Source organism: Macaca nemestrina, chromosome 12 (assembly GCF_043159975.1).
Source record: "Macaca nemestrina isolate mMacNem1 chromosome 12, mMacNem.hap1, whole genome shotgun sequence".
Taxonomy (NCBI): Eukaryota; Metazoa; Chordata; class Mammalia; order Primates; family Cercopithecidae; genus Macaca; species Macaca nemestrina.
The window spans coordinates 1,570,707-1,579,480 of NC_092136.1; the positions used below are offsets into that span (position 1 = coordinate 1,570,707).

Genomic DNA, 8,774 nt, shown 5'->3' on the forward strand with positions numbered 1-8,774 from the left:
CGGCGCGGGCCTCTGCCTGCCTTCCTTTCCAGACCTGGGGAAAGGCATTCGATTGGCAGGACCTCATTCTTACCCTAGACTTGGAATGGTCATTTTTATCTTCTAGCTCCTGCAGTGTAGACAGAACCGGAGGAGGGGGTGGACACTCTGTGGGTGGGGCTTGCCTACTTCCTGCCTTTTTCCCCCTTCAGTCATCCCCCTACCAAGGCTTCTGTAGCCCTGTTTCGGAAGCCCTGGTACTGTACCCAGAAAGGGTGTCCAGGATCTTGGCGTCTCGAACAAAGAATTGGACAAAACGCACGAACAAAGTGAGGAGAGCAAAAGCAGGGATTTATTGAGAATTAAAGTGCACTCCACGGCGTGGGAGCGGCTGAGCATAGAGGCTCAAGGATCCCGTCATAGAGTTTTTGTGAGTTCAGATACCCTCTACTGGGGGTCCGCCCTATGTAAATGAAGAGAATGAGTTGTAAAGTCATTTGCTGGGTTTGTGCCCGTGGAGAGGACATGTCCTGTCATAGCTGAAGTGTGAATCCGCCTTATGTTCCCTGCCTCCAGACCGTATTTTCCTGCCTCAGCCCCAGGGTCTGCTTCACAGGCACACAGCTCCCGCAGACACACAGGCTCCCACACTTGGAAGGCTTCATGCCTTGCTGTCACTGTCTTGAAATCCTCGGCCGGGCGCGGTGGCTCACGCCTGTAATCCCAGCACTTTGGGAGGCCGAGACAGGCGAATTGATTGAGCTCAGGAGTTTGAAACAAGCCTGGGAAACATGGCGAAACCCTGTCTCTACTAAAATACAAAAAAAAAAAAAAATATTAGCCAGGTGAGGTGGCGTGCACCTGTAGTCCCAGCTACTCGGGAGGCTGAGGCAGGAGAATGGCGTGAACCTGGGAGGCGGAGCTTGCAGTGAGCCGAGATCCCACCTCTCTCCCTCCCCCAGGGTCCAGCTCCTTGGACCCCTCCCGTGTCCTCACCTGAGCTCACCACACTCTCACCCCCGACTCTGGGCTTGGCAAATCAGACCCAGCATCGGATTTGCACAATGATGCATCGTGGCAATGAAGGGTTGACATCAAGAATGCAAATGTACCTGATATTGTAAATAATACCAGACATAAATGAGGCTGCATGTGGTGGCTCACACTTGTAATCCCAGCACTTTGGGAGGCTGAGGCAGGTGGATCACCTGAAGTCAGGGGTTCAAGACCAGCCTGGCCAACATGGCAAAACCCCGTCTCTACTAAAAATACATGGTGGCGGGCACCTGTAATCCCAGCTATTCGGCAGGCTGAGGCAGGAGAATCGCTTGAACCCGGGAGGCAGAAGTTGCAATGAGCTCAGATCACGCCACTGCACTCTAGCTTGGGCATCTCAAGAAAAACAACGACAATGAAAAAACCAAACCAACAAATAAAAGACTCACTGTAGTAATGATAGATATGGGGAAAACATCATTTGTTTTCTCCATGTTGCTGAAAAGGTATTAATAAACCGTCAGCGCCTGATACAGTAACAATAGAACAGCAACAGACGGAGAAGTCCTTCATACGGGATAAACACAGGCACACCCATAGTTACGTTTTCCTGCAAACGTGCACGTTCATATCTAAAGCAAAACCGTATCTCTACTCAGCACCATGCCAGGAGCGGAAGGCGCCTGCTCTCTAAGACAATGGTTTTACAGTAATGATTGCAGCCTCCACCCGGAGCGCTTCAGGGGCCTGAGCTAGGGGCTGTGCTGAGGAGGGGGCTCCGGTCACCTGCGGCGTCTCCCTCACTCCTCCAAACCCCCCAGTCTCCTCCAGCTAGGCCTCCCCCTCGGACCCCAAGCCTTGCTTGAACCAAAAGGTTCGACCTCTGCCCCTTCCTAAGGCTCATTCCTGAGCTGGGAAGAGAGAGATCAGGAAATTCCTTGCAGAAAAGGAAAAATCAGTCATTACCTTGTGTGTTGTGTGTGTGAGGCTCTCCCAGACCGTGGAGGCAGGACCTTTCGTTCCCTCGATTTGAAAGGCATTAAATGCAGATTCTCTGGGTGTCCAAACTTTTTTACACATGGAAGAATGCATAAGCGTGTAAAGTGTAGCTTGCACCCCAATACACTTTTGGCTTCTTGGGTTTGGGCCATCTCGATCAGAGCTTGCACACTGCTCCTCATTTCCTTCTTTCTCCTAAGCTGGGGGGCACCAGGCTTCAACCGTGGTTACTGTCCCAGTGTGAACCCCACACGCCTGCACAGCTGCAACCATTTTCTTTGTCCTTAAACACAAACGTTTATGTTCACCAGTGCCCGTGTAAACTAGCAGCTCCGTCTTTCCGTCTCCTTGTTTGCGTTCCTTTGCTGGACCTGTCACCTCACAGATGCGCTTCACTGTACCCATCCCTCCCCAGAAGGTTGGAGCCCTGAGAACAGGTGTCCCTGGTTGTGGTCATTGTTCTACCCTCTGGTTCAATGACAGTGCCGGGCACACAGTGCACACACAGTAAATATTTGCCAAATGCGTGCAGGGCTCCAAGCGAGCCTGAGCAGCTCTGGGCAGAGGGGCTGAGAGTCTCAGGGTTCCCTCCTGGGTTTCAGGGACGAGCCAGGTCTGGGAAGGCAGGAAGCCGGCTTGACTCAGCAGGGCCGCCAGGGGACTCTGTGGTAAGACGGCGGGAGAGCCACAGGCCTGAGGTGGCAGCTTCTGGAGCCCAAAGTTGGCCCAAGGCTCCTGCTGCCTGGCAAACTCCAACCGCAGATGCAAGCGACAGCCCTGGCATCCCAGTCTCCAAAGATTGAGTGGCTGTCACTGGCTTTAGGATAAAAATCAAGCGTGACCCTTAAAAACGCCCCAATATGGTGGAAATATGTGAACTGGACGTGATGCACGTTGTGTTTTACATTTTGCTTTATAACCCGCAGCAGAGCAAGTGCAAAGGGCTCGAGGCTCAAGCAGGCTTTGGCTTGGTGTGTTTGGAACTTGGGGAGCAGAGGAGGGCTGCAGGGGGAAGAGGGCATGGGGAGAAACGTCTTCAAGGGAAGGTCTTCCCATGCTGTGTGCAGCCCTTAGTCCTGTGCCTGGGGCAGGCGGCTTTCATCTCTCCCGGAGCGCCCCCACCACCGGCCCTGGCTCCCCATGCAGTGCCCAGTGCCACCCTGGCATCCCGCTGGGCTCTCCCACCGGCCCGGGCCACTTCCATCTTCCCACAGGAGTGGGAGTCTCGCGGAAGGGGTTTCGTGGATCTTCGCCCACTGTTGTCCCTCTCGCTGGACCTGCAGCTTGGCCCCCACGTGTCTTCTCAGCCAGAGCTATTTCTTAGTTCCTCAGCCCTCTGCTTGTGGTAAATGTTTCTCTTTCCTGAAACTTTTCTTTAAAGGATTTGATTGAGACCTGTAGCCACTTCATTTTCCCGGGGAGTTGGTCACACGTGGCAGAGCCCCAGACACGTGGAAAGTGGCTGTAGTAACTCCTGTGGGTACCCGGGGAAGCGGGGAAGACCCTCCATGCTCAGGGCCATCCCTGGCCGCTCCCGAGCACCCTCAGGTTTCACCTGCCCCTTGACCCTGGCCTCTCTGTCCAGCCAGAGCCCCAGGAGCTGCCTGTGGTTGAAAGGTTGGGCTACAACTCAGGGCATGTGGCCACACACACCATGGGCACCCTGGGGTCACAGGAGGAGCATCAGGAAGACCCTCTGTAGGACTGGGCTGTGGCTGGGTGGTTGGGGGTCTCCCCAGGTTGGAGGCAGCCGGAAAGCTGGAGCCCCCATGACCAGCTGGCGAAAGTCTGACCCCAGGCAAGGCCCAGCTCCTGTTAGCAGAGAAAAGGGGAGGTTTGGCATTTCATGGCAGGCACTGGGATCCTGATTTGTCGGTGTTTAGACAAAATTATGAAAGGGCCATTCTGTCTCATCTCATCCCGGCCTTATAGTGACTTGTCTGAAGTTGTTTTCAGCTGGAATGCAGGCAAACAGACCACCCTCAGACCACCTCCACCCGACACCACCTCCAACCCTAGACCACCTCCAACCCTAGACCACCTCCAACCCCAGACCACTCCACCCCGTACAACCTCCAACCCCAGACCATCTCCAACCCCAGACCATCACACCCCAAACCACCTCCACCTTGGCTCATGTCCACCCATAGACCTCGGCCACCCACAGACCTCCTCCACCCACAGACCACCCCCAGAACACCTCCACCTTGGCCCACCTCCACCCACAGACCTCCTCCACCCCCAGACCAACTCTACCCCGAGACCACCTCCACTCCCAGACCATCCCACCCCAGACAACTCCATCCCACCCCAGACCACTCTACCCAAAACCACTTCCACCCGAGACCACCTCCAACCTCAGACCACCTCCACCCTCAGACCACCTCCACCCCAGACCACCTCCACCTTCAGACCACCTCCACCCTCAGACCACCTCCACCCCAGACCACCTCCACCCACAGACCTCCTCCACCCCCAGACCAACTCTACCCTCAGACCGCCTCCACCCCAGACCACCTCTACCCCAGACCACCTCCACCCTCAGACCACCTCCACCCTCAGACCACCTCCACCCCCAGACCACCTCCACCCTCAGACCACCTCCACCCCCAGAACACCTCCACCTTGGCCCACCTCCACCCACAGACCTCCTCTACCCCCAGACCAACTCTACCCCGAGACCACCTCCACTCCCAGACCATCCCACCCCAGACAACCTCCATCCCACCCCAGACCACTCTACCCAAAACCACTTCCACCCGAGACCACCTCCAACCTCAGACCACCTCCACTTACAGACCACCTCCACCCCAGACCACCTCCACCCCAGACCACCTCCACCCCAGACCACCTCCACCCCAGACCACCTCCACCCTCAGACCACCTCCACCCCAGACCACCTCCACCCTCAGACCACCTCCACCCTCAGACCACCTCCACCCCAGACCACCTCCACCCCAGACCACCTCCACCCCAGACCACCTCCACCCTCAGACCACCTCCACCCCAGACCACCTCCACCCCAGACCACCTCCACCCTCAGACCACCTCCACCCCAGACCACCTCCACCCCAGACCACCTCCACCCTCAGACCACCTCCACCCTCAGACCACCTCCACCCCAGACCACCTCCACCCTCAGACCACCTCCACCCTCAGACCACCTCCACCCCAGACCACCTCCACCCTCAGACCACCTCCACCCTCAGACCACCTCCACCCCAGACCACCTCCACCCTCAGACCACCTCCACCCCAGACCACCTCCACCCCAGACCACCTCCACCCTCAGACCATCCCACTCCCAGACCACCTCCACCCTCAGACCACCTCCACCCCAGACCACCTCCACCCCAGACCACCTCCACCCCAGACCTCCTTCACCCCTAGACCATCTACCCCTAGACCACCCCACCCCCAGACCACCCCCACCCCCAGACCACCTCGACCCCCAGACCACCTCCACCCCCAGACCACCTCCACCCCAGACCACCCTTACCTGACGGAGGTTTTGGGGCTCTGGAAAGCTCCCTTCAAAGTTCTCTCCAGTGTGGGCTCCCTGGCCCGCCCCTGTCCCCTGGTGTTTACCCACCAAGACCGGGGACCTGGCCTCCCCTCCACAGCTGGGGAGGGGTCTTCCTTAGGGCGATGGCAGGAGGCCCGGGGGCTGTCCTGGCTCTTCCCTGGTTGTTCCTGATGGATCAGAGAATTCTCTCCTGCTTCTTCCCCGACATGAAGCAACAGGCTCACATCCAGCAGCTGAGAGGCACGGCGGGGTCGGGGGTGGACCGCGACCCTGGGCCCAGGCCTCAGAGGCAGAGGCAGAATCTGTCACTGCGGCTGTGCCCACGTCCACCCTGACCCTGGGCGTGAACTGGCAGCAACTCGCTCTCGGGAGGGTGGGGACCGCAGTGGGTCCTGCTCCCTCCTTCCCTCCCTCCCTCCCAGGGGAGCCAAGGGAGCACCCTGGACCCCTGAGCTGGGAGTCCGCAGCGCTGTGACCCCATCTGCCCCACTTACCACTGGCTACCCCAGGCCCCTCCTGGGGTCCTCCGCGTGTGTTTCTGGGGGCACCACATCACTGGAGGCCAGGACGGGCTGGGGAGGCACCAGTAGCCCCAGCACCCTTGCTCCAGGCAGGGCAAGCGCTGAGACTCCAGGGGCTGCACCACCTCCCTGTGGCCGGGCCCCTCCCCTCTTTCTCCAGGTCCCTCCAAAAGTGCTGGGGATGGGCAAGGGGGAACTGACACGACCCCTGGCTCTCCCTTCAGTGGCTGAGGACCCCCAGTGCCCACAGGCTCAGAGAGGGAGGTCTGGTGGGTGCTGCGGGGTAGCCCCAAACTGGCACCCGGGAGAGGAGCCCCTTCTGCATTGCGACCCTCCCACCCACAGCACAGAGAGACCTGCCCCAGCGCTGGACATGGGGGTGGTCAGTGTGTCTGGCCACAGGCCCAGCGCACCGCACTGGTGGCTGCTCCTCTATCCTGTTTTCCTGCCCATGTGACCTGGAGCCGCTGTGCCAGGCCTCCCACCACCAGGTTAGGGAAACAGCAGCAGGAAGAACCCCCTGGACTCCTGACCAGCAGAGGGGGCTCCTGAGGGTCAGAGAACTGCCAGGGCTGCGGGCTCTCCCAGTTGGGGGGTACCCTAGCCCACCGTTCAGCTCCTGTCTCTCGGCACCCCCAACCACCTCCACACTGTTACCGGCAGGGGCCCGATGCTCAGGTGGGAGGCTCACCGCAGAGGCTGCAGTCTCTGGCAAGACGGGGTGGGGTGCATGTGGGCGGCAAGCCCCCTGGGTGCCGACGCAAGAGACCGAGGGCACGAGCTGTTCCCGTATAATAAAGAAAATATATAAAATAAGAATATACTAGATATAGATCATAGATATGATTATATATGAACACTATTACTCATTAGTTTGTAGCAGTTACTCTTTATTCCAATATTATAATAATCCTCGCTCTATAATCATAACCTAGGAAAAACCAGGCTGTACAGAGAGAGGAGCTGAAGGGACACGCTGAGAAGTGACCGGAGGACAAGACTGTGAGCCCCCGTCACGCCCGGGCAGGGCCACTAGAGGGCTCCTTGGTCTAGCAGTAATGCCAGCGCCTGGGAAGACGCCCGTTGCCTAGCGGACCTTGGTCTAGCGGTAGCCTCAGTGCCTAGTAAAGGCGCCCATTACTCAGCAGACCGGGAAGGGGGGGGGGTCTCCTTTTCCCCAGGGGAGTTTAGAGAAGACCCTGCTCCACCACCTCTTATGGAGGGCCTGACATCAGTCAGGTGCACCCGCAGTTATCCGGAGGCCTGACTGTCTCCCTGCGATGCTGTGCTTCGGCGGTCACGCTCCTGGTCCGCTTTTATGTTCCATCCTGTACACCTGGCTCCACCTTTTAGATAACAGTAGCAAACTTAGTGAAAGTACTAAAAGTTTCTGATATGCAGAAATAATGGCGTAAGATGTCTCCTCTCTCTCTCTCCCCGCCTCGGCTGCCAAACAGGGAAAGGCCCCCTGTCCAGTGGACACCTGACCCACGTGACCTTACCTATCACTGGAGATGGCTCATACTCCTTACCCTGCCCCTTTGTCTTGTATCCAATAAATATCAGCGCAGCCTGGCATTCGGGGCCACTACCGGTCTCCGCCTCTTGGTGGTAGTGGTCCCCCGGGTCCAGCTGTCTTTTCTTCTATCTCTTTGTCTTATTTCTATGATCTCTCATCTCCGCACACGGGGAGAAAAACCCACAGACCCTGTAGGGCTGGTCCCCTTCCCCAGGGTCACAGGGAACCCCAGGGCACTGCTTCGCCGCACGAGCCTTATCCAGAGGGATGGGGGGGAGGGAAGGGGTGAGACGTGACGGAGCCGGACCCAGCTCGGGGACAGGGTGGTGAGGTCCATGGTGCCAAGGTTCTAGGGCACCCACCCTGAAGTCGAAGCTCCGGGACCTGTTCCTCATGATGTGAGTGGCCCTCAGGGGTAGCAGTGTGTGGGGTGGACCCGGGCGGAGTGAGGTGGCTGCTCCAGGGACCCCCACGGGACACCTGGCCACCTGTGTCTCCTCACATGTGTCAGCTTCAGTGCCTGGGAGGGGACAACCCTGGCTGCCACAGGGAATCCACTAGGAGGCTGTGGTGCAGAGAACATGAGGCTCCTCCCCGCTCCACCTTTCCGGCCAGCACTTCTGCAGAGCAGCAGAGGGGCTGGCTGGAGTCTCTGGGCATGGCCTCGCAGAGTGGGCTCCACCAACATCTCCGGCTTCTGCTGGAGGCTCCCTCCCCTTGGCCCGCCACTCATCCCCTTCCCGAGTGACACAGCAGGACAGGGGGTGGTGGGCCAGAAGGGAAGGCTGCAGGCAGGACCCTCTGCGGAGCAGTCCCCGGGCTCTGAGTTACCTCCACCACCCACCCTGGCCTGGGGCCTGAGGACTGCTGGGCTTCCTCCCGCCTGGGGGTTTCCGGTGGTCAAGTCCACTGTCCCCAGCCATCCAGAAAACAGGAGCCACCTGCCCGTGGAACACAGTGGGGCTTTTAATCCGCAGAAGCCTCAACACCTGTGCTCCTGGGACTTCCGCTTTTAAGGGGAACATGTGGAACCTTGGTCCCTTCAGGAGGGGCAGTCCCCACCCACCAGTCGCCCAGGGCATCGCCCTCTGAGCCCCTCTCAGTCCCCGGGCCTGCGGTTCCTGTCTCAGGCAGTTCAGCTCCGCTGACTCCTCCGAAAAGAGCTCCCCTGACCGTGGGCTTCCATAACCAGCTGAGGTCTGCAAAGTCAGTGCGGGGACCTGGTCCAAACCCGT

At 58.7% G+C, this 8,774-nt stretch overlaps 1 long non-coding RNA gene across 4 annotated transcripts; it reads right to left on the reverse strand.

The window, feature by feature from the left end:
• Positions 1-309: 309 nt before the first annotated feature.
• On the reverse strand, positions 310-6,622 carry LOC105469802 (uncharacterized). 4 transcript variants are annotated; one of them, XR_011610402.1, is made up of 5 exons: positions 5,473-5,800; positions 1,942-3,786; positions 1,266-1,371; positions 976-1,091; positions 310-790 (listed from the first exon to the last, which is right to left on the reverse strand). It is a non-coding gene; the product is annotated as an uncharacterized lncRNA (long non-coding RNA). The 4 variants fall into 4 exon arrangements; XR_011610403.1 differs by lacking the exons at positions 310-790; positions 1,266-1,371 and having other exon boundaries at positions 811-1,091; XR_980090.2 differs by lacking the exons at positions 310-790; positions 976-1,091; positions 1,266-1,371 and adding an exon at positions 5,994-6,622 and having other exon boundaries at positions 1,378-3,786; positions 5,473-5,666.
• Positions 6,623-8,774: the final 2,152 nt, after the last annotated feature.